Below are 20149 nucleotides of genomic sequence, written 5' to 3'. Positions count from 1 at the left end.
TGACTTCTCACGAAAGAGGGTAATAATATCCCGGGCAAATTGTACCCTATAGTTAAACTCGCTTGAACTACACAGTAAATTTCTCCTAAAGAGGGTAATAATTGACCAGGAAAAAATGACTTCTCACGAAAGAGGGTAAAAATATCGCGGGCAAATTGTACCCTATAGCTAAACTCGCTTGAACTACACGGTAAATTTCTCCTAAAGAGGGTAATAATTGACCAGGAAAAAATTACTTCACAAGAAAAAGGGTAATAATATCCCGGGCAAATAGCACCCTCTTGCTAAACTCTATAGAATTACACTATACATTTCTCCTATGAAGAGTACTAATTGACCAGGAAAAAATGACTTCTCACGAAAGAGGGTAATCATTTCCAAGGCAAATTGTACCCTATAGCTAAACTCGCTTGAACTACACAGTAAATTTCTCCTAAAGAGGGTAATAATTGACCAGGAAAAAATGACTTCTCACGAAAGAGGGTAATAATATCCCGGGCAAATTGTACCCTATAGTTAAACTCGCTTGAACTACACAGTAAATTTCTCCTAAAGAGGGTAATAATTGACCAGGAAAAAATGACTTCTTACGAAAGAGGGTAATAAAATCCCGGGCAAATTGTACCCTATAGCTAAACTCGCTTGAACTACACAGTAAATTTCTCCTAAGAAGGGTAATAATTGACCAGGAAAAAATGACTTCTCACGAAAGAGGGTAATAATTTCCCGGGCAAATTGTACCCTATAGCTAAACTCGCTTGAACTAAACACTAAATTTCTCCTAAAGAGGGTAATAATTGACCAGGAAAAAATGACTTCACAGGAAAGAGGGTAATAATATCCCGGGCAAATAGTACCCTCTTGCTAAACTCTATAGAATTACACTATACATTTCTCCTAAGAAGGGTAATAATAGACCAGGAAAAAATGACTTCTCACGAAAGAGGGTAATAATACCTCGGGCAAATTGTACCCTACAGCTAAACTCACTTGAACTACACAGTAAATTACTCCTAAAGAGGGTAATAATTGACCAGGAAAAAATGACTTCTCACGAAAGAGGGTAAAAATATCGCGGGCAAATTGTACCCTATAGCTAAACTCGCTTGAACTACACGGTAAATTTCTCCTAAAGAGGGTAATAATTGACCAGGAAAAAATTACTTCTGACGAAAGAGGGTAATAATATCCCAAACAAATTGTACCCTATATCTAAACTCGCTTGAACTTGACAGTAAATTTCTCTTAAGAAGGGTAATAATTGACCAGGAAAAAATGGCTTCTCACGAAAGAGGGTAATACTTTCCCGGGCAAATTGTACCCTATAGCTAAACTCGCTTGAACTTGACAGTAAATTTCTCTTAAGAAGGGTAATAATTGACCAGGAAAAAATGGCTTCACAGGAAAAAGGATAAAAATATCCCGGGCAAATAGTACCCTTTTGCTAAACTCTATAGATTTACACTATACATTTCTCTTAAGAAGGGTAATAATTGACCAGGAAAAAATGACTTCTCGCGAAAGAGGGTAATAATATCCCGAGCAAATTGTACCCTATAGCTAAACTCGCTTGAACTACACACTAAATTTCTCCTAAAGAGGGTAATAATTGACCAGGAAAAATGACCTATCACGAAAGAGGGAAATAATTTCCCGGGCAAATTGTACCCTATAGCTAAACTCGCTTGAACTACACAGTAAATTTCTCCTTAAGGGGGTAATAATTGACCAGGAAAAAATGACTTCACAGGAAAAAGGGTAATAATATCCCGGGCAAATAGCACCCTCTTGCTAAACTCTATAGAATTACACCATACATTTCTCCTAAGAAGGGTAATAATTGACCAGGAAAAAATGACTTCTCACGAAAGAGGGTAATAATATTCCGGGCAAATTGTACCCTATAGCTAAACTCGCTTGAACTACACAGTAAATTTCTCCTAAAGAGGGTAATAATTGACCAGGAAAAAATGATTTCTCACGAAAGAGGGTAATAATTTCCCGGACAAATTGTACCCTATAGCTAAACTCGCTTGAACTACACAGTAAATTTCTCCTAAAGAGGCCAATAACTGACCAGGAAAAAATGACTCCACAGGAAAGAGGGTAATAATATCCCGGGCAAATTGTACCCTATAGCTAAACTCTATAGAATTACACTATATATTTCTCCTAAGAAGGGTAATAATTGACCAGGAAAAATGACTTATCACGAAAGAGGGTAATAATATCCCGGGCAAATTGAACCCTATAGCTAAACTCGCTTGAACTATACAGTAAATTTCTCCTAAACAGGGTAATAATTGACCAGAAAAAAATGACTTCTCACGAAAGAGGGTAAAAATTTCCCGGGCAAATTGTACCCTATAGCTAAACTCGCTTGAACTACACGGTAAATTTCTCCTAAAGAGGGTAATAATTGACCAGGAAAAAATGACTTGTCACGAAAGAGGGTAATAATATCCCAAACAAATTGTACCCTATAGCTAAACTCGCTTGAACTTGACAGTAAATTTCTCCTAAGAAGGGTAATAATTGACCAGCAAAAAATGACTTCTCACGAAAGAGGGTAATAATTTCCCGGGCAAGTTGTACACTATAGCTAAACTCGCTTGAACTACACAGTAAATTTCTTCTTAATAGGGTAATAATTGACCAGGAAAAAATGGCTTCACAGGAAAAAGGGTAAAAATATCCCGGGCAAATAGTACCCTCTTGCTAAACTCTATAGAATTACACTATAGATTTCTTTTAAGAAGGATAATAATTGACCAGGAAAAAATGACTTCTCACGAAAGAGGGTAATAATATCCCGAGCAAATTGTACCCTATAGCTAAACTCGCTTGAACTATACAGTAAATTTCTTCTAAAGAGGGTAATATTTGACCAGGAAAAAATGACTTCTCACGAAAGAGGATAATATTTTCTCGGTCAAATTGTACCCTATAGCTAAAGTCGCTTGAACTACACAGTAAATTTCTGCTAAAGAGGGTAATAATTGACCAGGAAAAAATGGCTTCTCACGAAAGAGGGTAAAAATATCCCGGGCAAATTGTACCCTATAGCTAAACTCGCTTGAACTACGCGGTAAATTTCTCCTAAAGAGGGTAATAATTGACCAGGAAAAAATGACTTCAGAGGAAAGAGGGTAATAATATCCCGGGCAAATAGTACCCTCTTGCTAAACTCTATAGAATTACACTATACATTTTGTTGGGATGTAGTATGGGCAGGAAGTTACATGAAATTGTACACATGCCGTTACGTAGCTGTTGTTAGGTAAATATTATGTGGAATGTTGAGATGAAATCGAATCGCTAGATTATGAAGAAGTAATTAATATACTTGTGAGTTGAGATTAATATATTTAGTTGGGAGCCGTAGCGATTGTGTATCCACAAAATAATTGTTGGATAGATCTTGTGAAGAAGTGTATACCAATAAGAGGTATAGAAATAAAATAAGCATTTCTACGAAAAGGTGTTACTGATTTGGGCAGGTCTATAGAATTACAGTAGACACAATTGAGGTGTTTTTATATTCTTTTAGTAAGAATATAGAATTGTACATTGGCGCAGTCGTTCATTGAAGTTACGCTCTGATTAATCATGTCTACCATTCCAAGCTTTCCGATCTTTAATGTAGAAACTGATCGCCTCCAAACTTATTTGGAACGATTTGAGTTTATGTGCATAGCAGCACAAATACCAGAAGAACGAAAGGTTGCAACATTATTTACAGTAATGGGAACAGAAGCTTATGATCAACTATGCAACATTTGCTGGCCAGATTCTCCATCAGCAAAATCTTATGAAGACATCAAGATGGTGATGAAAAAATATTATGCTGCAAAAGTAAATATAATTTCGGAGAGATATCAATTTCACATCATGCGACAGAAGCCTTACCAGTCAATTTCATCTTTTGTATTGGATTTAAAAAAACAGTCAACCTTCTGTGAATATACCTGTTGTTTGGACGAAAATTTGAGGGATCAATTTGTTTTGGGGATTGCGGATGAATCAATTCGTAGAAAATTACTCAATACACGTGATCTAACATTCAACAAAGCAACAGAGATAGCATTAGCAATGGAAAGTACCGAACAACAACTTCGGCTTTATAAGTCATCTGAAAAAAGTGAATTAAACGCTATCCAATCGTCAAGGGTTAGTCAAAAGAAGGACAGTACATCAACATCACATAGCTCTTCGTTATCTTCTGCTCAGGCTTCACCAAAGTCAAAGAGTAATTGCCGATATTGTTCGATGCAGCATAAAAGAGGACGTTGTCCGGCATGGGGAAAGATTTGTTTACGTTGTGGACGAAAAAAGCATTTTGCTTTGACGTGTAAATATGATTCGTTTGTGTCTTCAGAATCAGAAAATCAAACACAAGGTTTAGTTAATTCTGGGTATCAAGAGACTGCAATCATTGGTCAAGATGAAGCACATGAAATAAGTAACTTGGCTAACATTCTACGGCTTGATACAATCTGGGTGGAAACTCCAAATGCAGATATGGCAGGAACAGACGCAAATTCGGCTTCGGATATGTTACCAGCAATTGCAGTCAGTACAAGTATCAATATGGAACAGCCACAGGTTAACGAACATATATTACGCACTTCTGTAGATTCTGTGACGGACGAAGAAATGGGATTGAAAAACAATTCAACGTCAAATGATGAAATCCAAAAACCAGTACATATTGTACAGCGTAAAAGACGCATGAGAAACAAAAGAGCATCATCACACCGGCAACTAAAATCAGCTACTGGTACCGAAACAGAAGAAGCAAATAAGAAAAGTGTAGTAGAAAAGAACTCGACAGATGGCATGGCTAGCAACTGGAATGATGAAGATCCTTTACATAAGCGGTCAATTGATCGAGATAAATTGTTAGTTACGGTAATTGAGAAACTAGAGATTTTAGAGGGGCAGATTGATGAGCTGAGGACCTGGTGTAAAGCAACGAAGAAGAGAGACAAGCGAGATTGACAATTGAGACTGTATTCAGGATTAATTGTTGTAATGAAAAAAAAATACTAATTATATATAATGTTGTTTTTTAGTGGCGGCGGTTTTTTAGGTAACAGGGGGAGAGTGTTGGGATGTAGTATGGGCAGGAAGTTACATGAAATTGTACACATGCCGTTACGTAGCTGTTGTTAGGTAAATATTATGTGGAATGTTGAGATGAAATCGAATCGCTAGATTATGAAGAAGTAATTAATATACTTGTGAGTTGAGATTAATATATTTAGTTGGGAGCCGTAGCGATTGTGTATCCACAAAATAATTGTTGGATAGATCTTGTGAAGAAGTGTATACCAATAAGAGGTATAGAAATAAAATAAGCATTTCTACGAAAAGGTGTTACTGATTTGGGCAGGTCTATAGAATTACAGTAGACACAATTGAGGTGTTTTTATATTCTTTTAGTAAGAATATAGAATTGTACACATTTCTCCTAAGAAGGGTAATAATTGACCAGGAAGAAATGACTTTTCACGAAAGAGGGTAATAATATCCCATGCAAATTGCGGCATGTGATTTTACGGCATTTTGCAAACTCCAAGGACGGTTTTTTTGAATCAGCTTGTGACCCAGGAGGAATTGTGGTTTCATCACTTTGATCCTAATGCCGAACAGCAGTCATGCGATTGGCGCCACTGAGGATCTCCAAGGCCGAAAAAATTCAAAGCACAAAAGTCCGCAGGAAACGTGCTTGCCTCAATATTCTGGGATAAGGATGATGTTTTGCCCTCAGACTACCTTCCAACAAGCCAAACCATAACTGCAGAGTATTACTGCAGTCTGCTGGCTAAGGTAAAGGACGCTATTAAAGAAAGGACCCCTGAAAGTTGATACGAGGTGTTTTGTTTTTGCAGGACAATGCTTCCGTCCACAAGGCTAGCTGAACAATGGATATTCTGAGGGACCTAGGGTTTCAGTGCATTGACCACCCACCTTACTCGCCAGATCTTGCCCCTTCTGATTATTATCTCTTTCCGAAACTCAAAAGAGCAGTGAAAGGACAGAAATTTCACAATGATGAAAGGGTGATAACAGTTGTGGAACAGTTTTTTGCAGAACTTGAGAAATCTTGTTTTAATTTTTTTTTGAGGGGTTGGAAAAGTTGCAGCATTGAAGTGCCAAGTGTTTTGACCTTCGAGGGGACTATATTGAATAGCCTCAAACTTTCATGCCTGCAGCTCAAGTCCTTCTGGGTCGGGCCGAGAACTTATCAGCCGACCCTCGTAGTTATGTGGTACAGACAACATAAATTAATACACAATCAACTTTCACACACACATTTAGAAATGCATTAACTTCTGACAATGGCACGTTGAGATGGTATACTTTTTGCATTGCTATAACATACCTCGTGCGAAGAAATTATAAGAAAAAAACTATACGAATTCAATACAATGTACCATATAAATATATAATCAAATTAAGATCTACAGTACAATTTTCATGGAAAAGGAAAAACTTTTTAATGTTAAGTATAATCTTCCGTTATATGCCGCACCTTAACAAAAATTTACAAACTACTTACTTAGAATCTATTTGATGTACAATTTGCACCAGGTATAGTAACCTCTTATATTGTGAAGTCATTTCCCTTTGTCAATATTTACCCACATTTCGAAAAATATACTAAACTTTTAGTGAAATTTTTACAGCTATTTCCTGAGATGCCATTTTTTGGTCAAAATCTACCTAATTCTAGAGTCATTTACTACACAGTTTGATTAAATTTACCAAGGTGTAAAATTTTCAAGGAATATTATTACAACTTATTTTGTGAAGCCATTTTCTAATAGTCAAAATTTACACACACACATATATAGAACTAATATAAACAGCCTAATGAAATTCAGCTAGGCGGTTCAATTTATCAGGGATATTGTTACCCCAAAGAATGCTTGATGTAAAGAAAGAAGTTTGTGATTCTTCGACTGCCTGAAAGCTTCTGAAAATACTTAAAGAAAGCGCAGTCAACTGGAGAAATCGACGACTCATTCAAAACCTGTACACACGACAACGAATGAGCTGCGCTTGAATGAAAGAGAAACAAACAGTATGAAGATTGAAAGAGGGGTCACACAAGGATGTAGTTTGTCGCCCCAATTATTCAATAGTTACAGAGAGTTTAATGAAAGAAGCATTAATGGGAATTGGAGATTTCAAGATTGGAGGGCAGATCATTCACAAGATCAAGTATGCAGATGATACGGTGATAATAGCTAACACGGAAGGAGGAATACAGGAGAAGATTGACAAAATAGTTGACACTGGAAAATTGTATGGAATGGAAATTAACATCGAAAAGTCGAAAGTCATGAGAAAATCCCGTGGAAACACGGCTTACGGATCAGTGTAGAACAAGGAGAACTTGAGGAGGTAGACAATTTCAAGCATCTGGGAAGTATTTTGACGAGAGACACTTAATACACCAAAGAGCTCAGGTCAAGAATTGCCATAGCCAAAGAAGCATTCAACAAGAAAAGATCACTCTTAACTAGCAGGCTCAATATTGGATTTAAAAAGAAGTTGGTCAAGTGCTATATATATATGGAGCATTGGACTGTATGGCTCAGAGACTTGGACATTACGGAAGTTAGAGAAGAAATATTTAAAGAGCTTCCAAATGTGGTGTTGGAGGAAGATTGAGCAGATATAATGGACGAGAGAACAACAAATGACCAAGTTTTAAAAGGGATAGGATAGAAGAAGACACATCTCGGCACCATCCTTCCTAAAAATGCCAACTGGATTGGACACACCTTGCGAAGAAATTGCCTTCTTCACACTGACATAGAAGGAAAGATAGAAAGGAAGTGAGGAATAGGAAGAAGGAGGACATGCCTGACCCATGATTTGAAGGAAAGGACAAATTACACTAATCAACAAATTTTAACTTTTTTTCTGCCACATGAGAGAAAACACCTGATCTTAAAGGAACTTTGGCCGCTGAATTCGAATCTGCAATCCGTTTTTCTCTATCACGCACAGTTTTTTCGTAACAGAGGGATTTTCGGGAAATTTCCCCCAAAATTTCCCTTTTTCTTCATTTTTGTACCCTTAGCTCGGGTACCCTTAGGCATATAAACATACAAATTATATTCTAGGTTAGCTTGATTTATACTTAGTAAACCCTGTAAGTTTCATCTGAGTCGTATCATTCTTCATTGAGAAATAAATATATTTCTATAAATATATGCTATGTGTACTGTCCATTTTACCATATACAATAGGTGCAGAAAAATCACATGTAACTTCCACGGGAATTACAATATAAGCAAGGTTTATACTTCATTGGATTTGTAATGAAACATACTTTACAATGATGTATACACCATGTCCGCCATTTTTATAAGAGGGAAATTCTAGAGGAATTTTTCGGAAATTCCCTAAAAAAAGTAGATTTTTTGTCTCATGTTACTGTTCATATAGTGATACAGAAGCGGGGATTGCCCCAGAATATAGATTTATATCAATTCAATAAATTAATAACTCACTAGTAAACAAGGTTTTTGAAACATGAAAGAAAACTTTGGTCGCTGAATTCGAGAGTGCAATCCGTTTTTTCCAAATTTTCGTACCACTGGCCCTTGAAATATAAATACAAAAATGACACCATATAAAACTTTGATTTATACTTAAGAAACCTCGCAAGTTTCAGAACAATCGCATTATTGTTTCTAGAGAAATAAATATAGCTGCATGTATGTTGTTTGTACTACTTATTTTAAGACGTGATGTTGCGTTCTTTGCACCGAAAGAAAAAACACAATTTCATTTACCCATACAGGCACAAATACGAAAAATGAGAGTATACGACATGGAATAAGAGATCTGTAGTTTTCTACCACCTGACTTGTGAGTGCATTGATACAGCTGTACAACAAGACGTGTTTAGCAGATGCAATAAAGCTGCGCAAAATCGGACTCTACTGATACATTGTCAGGTCCATGGAAAATAGATAAGGAAGTGTTGCATAACTGCATGCATATTGTAGGTTTAGTTTTAATTTGGATTTACCTGTGACAAGTGGTCATAAGTGCGTGTGCGTGTTTGTTTTCTTTCTCCGCTATGAAGAGATCGCGGCGTGCGTGTATAAACTCACCGAACACTTTCTGTTACGTGTGTGGAAAATATACTGTGAAAAGTCAGCGCCGTGCATTAACAGAAACGTTAAAACAAGCTTATTATAGCTATTTTAGGTGTCATGTGGGTGATCAAGACAAAGTGTGGGCTCCCCATGTGTGCTGTGTAACATGCTATTCTACTCTTATTAAGTGGAAAAGTGGCGATAAAACTCGAGCTATGCCTTTTGCGGTGCGAATGGTCTGGCGAGAACCAACCAGTCATGCTGAAGACTGTTATTTCTGTATAACAAAAATTTGGGGTCATTCTAAACGAACAAAATCTAATATTGAGTACCCAAATGCTCCATCCTCTCTAAAACCCGTACCACATGGACCTGAACTCCCAATCCCTGATCCATACGCACAGTCAGAAGAATCTTCTCCAGCAGAAGAGCAAGTAGATGAGTTGCCCGAACCATCAACTTCCTTTGATCCAAACTATAGCGCAACCAAAAACACACCTCTTCTTGTTAACCAGTCCAGACTGAATGACTTAGTGAGGGATCTAAATCTGAGTAAGCAACAAGCTGAGTTGCTCGAATCGAGACTTCAAGAATGGAATTTACTGGCTCCTACCACCAGAATTTCAATTTTCAGAAACCGACATGAACAATTTTCAGGTTACTATATAATGCAAAATTTCCTCTGTGCATGCACAAATATAGATGTTTTAATGGATGTTCAAGGTTTCCAACACATCCCTGAGGAATGAAGGTTGTTTATCAACTCCTCTAAAACAAGCCTTAAGGCTGTTTTGCTACATAATGGAAACACTAAACCATAAATTCCAATGGCATATTCCGTAGAGATGAAGGAAACTTATGAAAGTTTGTCTGTGTTGTTAGCTGTGATACATTATAACAAGTACTATTGGCAAATTTGTGGTGATTTGAAGGTCATTGCTATATTACTGGGGCTTCAGGGAGGATTTACAAAATACTGTTGTTTTCTTTGCTTGTGGGACAGTAGGGAAACTGAATCACACTACATTCAAAAAGAATGGTCCCCAAGAGAAACATATATACCAGGGAAATACAATGTTAAGTATTCTCCCTTAGTTAATTCAGAAAAAAATCTGGTGCTGCCTTTACATATAAAATTAGGCTTAATGAAAAACTTTGTTAAGGCCATGGACAAGAATGGAGAAGGTTTTGCGTACCTTAGAAGTCAGTTTCCAAAACTTAGTGACGCGAAAGAGGGGATATTCGTCGGGCCCCAAATTCGGAAACTATTAAAGGACAATATCTTTGAGACAAAGTTAAATAATGATGAACTATCCGCCTGGAGAGCTTTCAGTAAAATGGTGTATGGATTTTTGGGAAATCATAAAGCAGAAAATTACCGTCAATTAGTTCAAGAGCTTTTGGATAGCTATCAAAGGTTAGGATGTAGAATGTCCCTGAAAATTCACTTTCTTCATTCCCACTTGGAATTTTCCCCGAGAATTTAGGAGCTGTAAGTGACGAACAAAGGGAACGATTCCATCAGGACATTCAAAAAATAGAGCAATGTTATCAAGGTGAATGGGATCCTCATATGATGGGCGACTACTGCTGGTTTTCAGTTAGAGAAAGTACTGGCACTACAAAAGGTAGAATTAATTGTAAGTACAAATGTTTTATTTTCATACTTTGTAAAGCAGTTGTGCATTTGATCCATTGTCAGTTATTGATATTTGTTTTTGTAGGTCAATATTAACTTTTTGTTTACTATCTTGAATAACGTTTAAAAGGCGTGAAAACTAAGAATTTTCTTGTATACTTTTGGAGTTAAAGATCAGTTTTTCAATAGGATTAATCTGGCGCAATTCCCGTTTCTGTATCACTATATGAACAAGAGACAAAAAATCTACTTTTTTAGGGAATTTCCCGAAAAATTCCTCTAGAATTTCCCTCTTATAAAAATGGCGGACATGGTGTATACATCATTGTAAAGTATGTTTCATTACAAATCCAATGAAGTATAAACCTTGCTTATATTGTAATTCCCGTGGAAGTTACATGTGATTTTTTTGCACCTATTGTATATGGTAAAATGGACAGTACACATAGCATATATTTATAGAAATATATTTATTTCTCAATGAAGAATGATGCGACTCAGATGAAACTTACAGGGTTTACTAAGTATAAATCAAGCTAACCTAGAATATAATTTGTATGTTTATATGCCTAAGGGTACCCGAGCTAGAGTTACAAAAATGAAGAAAAAGGGAAATTTTGGAGGAAATTTCCCGAAAATCCCTCTGTCAGGGAAAACTGTGCGTGATAGAGAAAAACGGATTGCAGGTTCGAATACAGCAGCCAAAGTTCCTTAAAGATCAGCATTCTTCTTTCATGTTGCAAAAACCTTGTTGACTAGTGTTATCGGAAGTTAAAATAATAAGATTAACATCGACAAAACTGGAAGAACCATATCCAGGCCCAAATCAAAAATTGAAAAAAAATTCTCATTAGTCCCAGCATATGCCCAAAAGCTAGAATACTTCAAAATAACAATTATTATTAACCCCTTCTTGTTAAGTCATTTTTTTGGTCAATTATTACCAACCTTTGGAAAAATGTAGTATACTATGTTGTAGCGTCCGCAAATATCATTCAATATCTGCCCCCCATTTTTTCTTTTTTTCTTTTCTTTGCATTTTATTGCAACAGAATTCGCGTCTCATTCATTTCTTTTAAACTCCGAATTCTGTTGGGAAGTTTTGCTGCTATCTTTCCTAGCTGGAAGCCAGACATCCTGTCTGCCTTCAAGTCCCGCACTAGAGTTCCCCCTTTCTGACCTGTAGGTCAAGAGCAGTTAAGATAAACATTCTCCCCTTTTGGTTCTATACAGAAGCCTGGTTCTTTTTTCTATATTTATGTAGTCTTTTAACAAGTTAGATTATTATTATTATTAGTGGTAGAATACTGTTAAGAAAACCCATATAGTTTTGTGTATCTTTTAAATGTCATTTTCTGCTTCTAAAAAGAAGATTCTTTTTCGTTCTTCGAAAAATTAAATATATATGTATGTCTTTGGTAGAAAACAAGTAGATAAACTGTCGAAGGGTCTTGAGTTCATTATGTATAAAACCTTTCAAGTTTATTACTTGAAATCTTTTATGCTTAGTATATGTTTTATAGTTTAAGATACTGTTTGTACAATTCTCTGTAAACTAGATGTAAAATCATTCTTCCAGAGAAAGGGGCTCACACACCTAAACCCAAGGACTACACATCACACGCACACGCATGCGCACACACAAAATCTTATCTTTTGCCTGGCTCCGCCCAAGGCACCTTGTTCTAGCCAATCTAGATGTTAATGGCATGGCTTGTTCCAATAGCTAGTATCTCCGCCCCTCAGAGTGGAACTCTTCCGAGCTCCTATGCACCCGAAACCGTGTGCAAAGCCAATAATCTTTCTTTTCAGGATACTGGTCCCCCTCGGGCTCCGCCCTAGGTACTTTTTAGATCTCCACGCATGCTCAACCTCTGACCTCACGGTCTTGGTGCAACGTTTGCACACGTTACTATTTTGCACACAGACCGTAAATTGGTGCCTTTTGCACCCCCGATCGAGGCCCTTAAAAACGCGTGTTTTGGGCTCTCTCATCGGACAACGTCCCTCTCCTGAACCCCTCAGAGACGTGCGGCCTACGAGGAGTACGCAATTCGTTAGGTACGTCTCAGTTCAGGAACTTATCACGAAGAAGTCTCTAGTTGTCCAACCCTCTGCCTTCCAACCTCTCTGCCTCCACGGAGGCCTGCCTACTCACTCTCTTGGTTACCTACCTCACTCTCTTGGTTTACCCAGTACTTGGCAATCTGTTTCTGAAAGCTCGATGGCTCAGCCAGGGTTCTCCCATAATTGCTGGTTGGCTTAGGAAACTGACGGTCAAAGTACTACCCTACCTAATCCTCACGGTAACTTGGCAATCTGTTTCTGAAAGCAAGACGGTTCAGCCAGGGTTCTCCCATAATTGCTGGTCTGCTTAGGAAACTGACGGCTAAAGTTACCTCCTTCCGAACTTGGCAATCTACTTCCGCAAGTTTCGCTACAGCCCGGACTCGCTCCAGAAACTGCTGGCAAGCTTAGGAAGTTGACGGCTAAAGTTCTGTCGCACCCCTATTTGATGTGTGTTTTGACAGACTCTAAGTTTATTGCTTAGCTGGCTAAACACACGGGTAATCAAATAGTTACACCCTGTTTGATGTCTGTTCGCAGACCGGTAGATCAAACGGTAAACCCTTACACCTTCCTCGTTTGATGTCTGTTCGCAGACCGGTAGATCAAACGGTAGCCTTAATTCCCTCTGGTAACCAACTTTGTTTGATGTCTGCTTAGCAGACCGGTAGATCAAACGGTAACCTTTACACCTACCCTGTTTGATGTCTGTTTGCAGACCGGTAGATCAAACGGTAACCTGTTCCTAACCTCTGGTAGCCTACCCTATTTGATGTCTGTTCTGCAGACCGGTAGATCAAATAGTATACCTCTTACCTACCTACCCACTAGGACTGATTCGTGCCCTCCCAGTCTAGTGCAGTTTTGTTTTATTTGTGAACAGTGCAACAGTTAAGCTCTTTTTTATTTAGTGAGTTTATTTTTTAAGTGAGAACTATCTTTGGAACACAGCCACGTAAGTTAAACTCTTTTATATATATACACAGTGCGCACACTATCGCCCCGGCTCTGGTTCTTGTAATTTGCTTAGAGCCAATAAACTGCAGGCTTACTGCAAGGAACATATTTGTCAAGTTTTGTTTCAAGAGATATCCCAAAGGATTGTTTGGTTATCAAACCTTAATCAGGATAACGATTCCATTGTTTCCACTAGAAGTTAAGTCTTGGCCCAGGCCAACGCTACCGTGTAATACTAAGATTCTTCAGACTGTTTTGTTAGCTGAGTTCCTGTTTCCAGTATAACTTTGCCGCTCGAGTTATAGTTGGTGTTTTGCAGAAACTTTGGTTGACTAATTAGAAGTATTTTGGTAAATTACAAAACTCTCTTGTGTGGGTGCCGGTCTACGCAAACGCATACCGCCGGCCCGCCACAATGTAGTTGAACAGAGTTTAGATAGGAGGAACAATTTGCCCGGGATATTATTACCCCCTTTCGTGAGGTCATTTTTTCCTGGTCAATTAACCCTAGAAAGGCAAACTTCACTATCAACCCATTAAAGGTAAACATACGTAATATTTACGTACACAGTAAATAATGGTCTATAAATATACGATTCATAGAGAAATTATTATTGTTGCTTTGCTCAAGGTTCCAAAATTGAAGTGTTATGGTTAAGATAGTATTACAGAACAACTATTATCCAGGGCCGTAATGTGTGGGGGCAGAGGGGGACAACTGCAACCTAGGTAAGCTCCCCGCCGTTCGAGGGGTCCCATTTTAACAACAATTTTCTTACTCCACATACGATACGAACATGAAATTATAAATGAAGCATCAAACAGGTTCCCTATATTACATAAACAAGACACTATACAAAAGGTAAATAAAACAAAAATGAATCTTGCGCCCATTTCAGTAAAAAAAAAAATATATCTACTATTAGGGGCCCTAGAAATAATATTTATTCGTATGGCTTTGAGATTTGTCAATATTGTCCCCTTAATTAATTTGTCAACTATGTAACAGACCCAGGGACATAAGTAACCGCCTTGCAGAACTTGCCGTGTGGGAGCGCCCACAGTCTTTTGGGGCCCATAAAGAGGAAGAGAAAAAGGAAAGAGAAGGGGCCCAAGAATTAGAAAAACCACTTTTTCTAGGGGGCACAAATACACGTATGAATGCTTGACCCCCAGGAAAAAAATCAAAGTTACGGTGCTGCTATTATCTTAAATCTTTTAGAAGTACATAGAAGAAGAGCAAAATAAACATTATTAACACTTACGAACAACGTCTGAGAAAGTTTAGATATACCACTGATTATTTTTGTTACTAAGAAATATTGAATTCATATTGAATAGTTCTTTCACATTACATGTGAGATTGATTTGTAAATCACACACAGTTATGTCACATTTTGATCTGATGTTCACCACATACTGGCTTATTACAGTTACAGCAATGTTCCTTCTTGGGATCTTCCCACTTGAATCTGTCATTGGATTTGTCTTCCAAGGAAAACCATTCTTTCTTAGCAATTCAGTAACACCACTAACTTTCACTTGCCTTTCGTCAAATTGAAGTTCATTTGCCTTCTCATCTCTAAAATATACTGCCCTCTCTGTCTAATTTTATCCAGATTCTTCTCTTGAATGCATGGCGAGACTGCTATTTTTGTTTTTACTACATTTGGAAACTTTCCGCTTCTTTGGTTGGATTTGTGGTTTCACATTCAACAGTTCAAATTGCTGACACAAAATGTTGTTCAATATCATTTTCACTGGGATAGTAATCTGGATCTTTGTCGGAGTCATCTGCTTCTTCTTCTAATCTCACATCAAATTCAACGTTATCTTCCTGAATTTCTGAATCTGAGGTCTCCTCTAATATCCCTAAAATAGCTTCTTCGCTATTTATTGCACCACATTCATTCATTTTTGTAGTAAGAATTAATTCTTTACGAATGATAAATGTCCATTGATGGTAAACATACGTAAAAAATGCGTGCAACAAAACTAACGTTAAAGGCAAACACACGCTAAACTTACGTATAAGATTTTACGTTTAAAGGTAAACATACGCCAAATTTACGTATAAGGTTCTATACTCAATCGTTTAGTACAGAGAACATAACATCTACAGAAATAACTAACGTCGGAACATCAAGCCAACTAACCAGCGATAGCATATCTTGATGTTTGTATTTCTACACACAGTTCCTGCTACGTTACATAAGTGTTTCCAACTCGTACACGTAAAATTTACGTAGTTTACCTTTCTCGGGTTAATACCCTCCTAAGAAGAAATTTACTGTGTAGATCAAGCAAGTTTAGCTATAAGGTACAATTTGCCCGGGATATTATTACCCTTTGTCGTGAGAAGTCATTTCTTCCTGGTCAATTATTACTTCTTAAAAGAAATTTACTGTGTATTTCAATGGCGTTTAGCTATAGGGTACAATTTGCCCGAGATATTATTACCCTCTTTCATGAGAAGTCATTTTTTCCTAGTCAATTATTACCCTCTTTAGGAGAAATGTATAGTGTAATTCTATAGAGTTTAGCAAGAGGGTACTATTTGCCCGGGATATTATTACCCTTTTTCCTGTGAAGTCATTTTTTCCTGGTCAATTATTACCCTTCCTAGGAGAAATGTATAGTGTAATTCTATACAGTTTAGCAAGAGGGTACTATTTGCCCGGGATATTATTACCCTTTCTCCTGTGAAGTCATTTTTTCCTGGTCAATTATTACCCTCTTTAGGAGAAATTTACTGTATAGTTCAAGCGAGTTTAGCTATAGGGTACAATTTGCCCGGGAAATTATTACCCTCTATCGTGAGAAGTCATTTTTTCCTGGTCAATTATTACCCTCTTTAGGAGAAATTTACTGTGTAGTTCAAGCGAGTTTAGCTATAGGGTACAATTTGCCCGGGAAATTATTACCCTGTTTCGTGAGGTCATTTTTTCCTGGTCAATTATTACCCTTCTTAGGAGAAATTTACTGTATAGTTCAAGCGAGTTTAGCTATAGGGTACAATTTGCCCGGGAAATTATTACCCTCTATCGTGAGAAGTCATTTTTTCCTGGTCAATTATTACCCTCTTTAGGAGAAATTTACTGTGTAGTTCAAGCGAGTTTAGCTATAGGGTACAATTTGCCCGGGAAATTATTACCCTGTTTCGTGAGAAGTCATTTTTTGCTGGTCAATTATTACCCTTCTTAGGAGAAATTTACTGTGAAGTTCAAGCGAGTTTAGCTATAGGGTACAATTTGCCCGGGATATTATTACCCTCTTTCGTGAGAAGTCATTTTTTCCTGGTCAATTATTACCCTTCTTAGGAGAAATGTATAGTGTAATTCTATGGAGTTTAGCAAGAGGGTACTATTTGCCCGGGATATTATTACCCTCTTTCGTGGGAAGTCATTTTTTCCTGGTCAATTATTACCCTCTTTAGGAGAAATCTACTATGTAGTTCAAGCGAGTTTTGCTATAAGGTACAATTTGCCCGGGATATTATTACCCTCTTTCGTGAGAAGTCATTTTTGCTGGTCAATTATTACCCTTCTTAGGAGAAATGTATAGTGTAATTCTATAGAGTTTAGCAAGAGGGTACTATTTGCCCGTGATGTCATTACCCTTTTTCCTGTGATGTCATTTTTTCCTGGTCAATTATTACCCTTCTTAGGAGAAATGTATAGTGTAATTCTATAGAGTTTAGCAAGAGGGTACTATTTGCCCGGAATATTATTACCCTTTTTCCTGTGAAGTCATTTTTGCCTTATCAATTATTGCCCTCTTTAGGAGAAATTTACTGTGTAGTTCAAGCGAGTTTAGCTTTAGGGTACAATTTGCCCGGGATATTATTACCCTCTTTCGTGAGAAGTCATTTTTTCCTGGTCAATTATTACCCTTCTTAGGAGAAATGTATAGTGTAATTCTATAGAGTTTAGCAAGAGGGTACTATTTGCCCGGGATATTATTACCCTTTTTCCTGTGAAGTCATTTTTTCTGGTCAATTATTACCCTCTTTAGGAGAAATTTACTGTGTAGTTCAAGCGACTTTAGCTATACGGTACAATTTGGCCGGGAAATGATTACCCTCTTTCGTGAGAAGTCATTTTTTCTGGTCTATTATTACCTTTCTTAGGACAAATTTACTGTCAAGTTCAAGTGAGTTTAGCTATAGGGTACAATTTGCTCGGGATATTATTACCAAGAGGACTCTCGGGATAGCTTTTCTGCTCTCATTTTTCCCAGGATACTTTGCAGTCGGTGACGTCACGTGGAGGTATAGCGGTGTTTTTCAAAATAAGTGAAATTCTGCATAAACAATAACATTACTGTTTCAAGATGGGGGGAAATTATCTTACTTGTGCGTTAGCTCATTCTAATAACATAGGAAGCAATACAAATGAAAGAATGTTCCATCAATTCCCTAAAAATGATTAATTTCGAAGAAGATTGATTTCCCGCTGTAACTTTAATGTGAACACTTTTAATGTGGATAACGCACGAATATGTTCTGCTCACTTTTCACCCGAGGATTATCAAAGAGTTTGAAAAAACGAGCTTCTAAGTTTCCTGCAAAAGTAGTTTTTAAGATCTGACGTTGTTCTTACTTTCAGAATCGTATATCTTGATTCGATTCTTCGCAGGAGAGTTTTCTGTTGTGTTCGATAACAAGTAACATTTGTTCTAAAGTCGTTTACTTATTTGTAATTTTGAATGTGAAATATTTGCAGTAAGAACATTCCAACAAATAAGAAAATTAGCCACCTAGCAATGTTGTTATTAACATTCATAACAATAAGAGAAACGAAAAGTAATCTCGTGAACTATACAAAATGTGAAGGAAATAAAAGAAAAGTAAGGTATACAAAATAATGAAAACATAATATGGTGAAAAAGTCCGCTGGTCTATCACAGGAACAAAGAAGCTATCAATATATTTTTCTCACTGACACATTCTCAGTCACTTGAAAGAATGTTTCGTCAAATAATATTTTCCTAATGCAACCACACATTTCTACAAATGTTTAATTACGACTTTGTGTATCAAGATGTATATTTCAATTTCCTTCATTCCACCCGCATAACCTTCATTTCCAAAGATTTTGCACCGAACTCAAGTATAAGCTTTCAAATACATATAGCATTTGACAAGCAATATGCTTGTAAGTTTGTAAAAAAAAATTAGAACACATTTCACGGATATGCAACATAGTAACTGAAAGCACAAACTGCCTTCAAAACAATTATAACTCTATAATATATATTCTCATACAGAGAGCAACAGAGATAGCTTAACTGAAATGGTTGTTCATCGTAGGCGAAGAATAGGTTAAGAGAAAACCTACATTTTGAAAGTACATTTGGCCCTTTACTTTCCCTTAGGAAGTTTGCTTGAACAGAAAATGAAACTATAAATTTCTAACTCATACAAAGCGCTACTTATGTTGTAAACTCCATTTTAAACAGTTCAGCGTTTCTCTGTGATATTGACAGATAATGTTGATGTTATTTTTATGTATTGAGAAACATGTTATAGAAATTGTTCTCTCTTTCGCTTTGCCACGTTAGAAGCAGGGTCGGATTAAGGGGGGGCTATAGCCCCGGGCCTCCAGATGGGTTAATCCTGCCCTGGTTAGAAGAATAAGTTTCACAAACGCTAGGCTTATCCACTTACGTTCAATAAGGAGTTAATACACAACATTTCAGCTCCGTAATATGATGGGCACGCATGAGAAACTCTACTTTCGGTATAAATGCAGAATCCCCTTAATGAAAGTGACATGATAAAAATCTGACTTGTGCCAAGGGCTAACCATGTTCAGAAAGTAATTTCAAACGGTTGGCATTTTCTCCATAATAAGATAATAAACAACACAATTTCATTTGCATATAGCTAGATAATAATCACCTAATATTCCAGTATATCGCTCAATGGGAGTCATTTGTAGGGAATTTAGTGGCCACTACATGATCAATATTAGTATAATGGAAGTTTCGAGTAACCCCCAACGTCCCCTTTAAAGGGTTCTGAGAGACAAGCAAAATGCTCTATCTGATTAACTCCTTGGCATTTTCCTATCTCAATTTTTGTTTCATTCTTTTGTCTCCAGTCGATTCTGATTTATAGGCACTGGATAAATTTACAGATTCACCTTGTATATACACAATGATAATCTTTAATCGTAAAGAGAGTACAATGACTCAGTGATAAAAACACTCCTCTTTGGTGCGAGGGGTTTCTGATTCGATCTCCAGCTACGCAAAATTGTGGTGCGCAACATCGTGTCCGTTGGTTTTCTAATTTCCTCCCACATTCTTAATTCACGAATTATTGATAATCATTTATTTTTATTCGTCATTACGTCTT

The sequence above is a fragment of the Thermobia domestica genome, chromosome 8, assembly GCF_964235325.1.
Source record: "Thermobia domestica chromosome 8, izTheDome1.hap1.1, whole genome shotgun sequence".
Lineage (NCBI taxonomy): Eukaryota > Metazoa > Arthropoda > Insecta > Zygentoma > Lepismatidae > Thermobia > Thermobia domestica.
Note: the sequence above shows the minus strand (reverse complement) of the source record.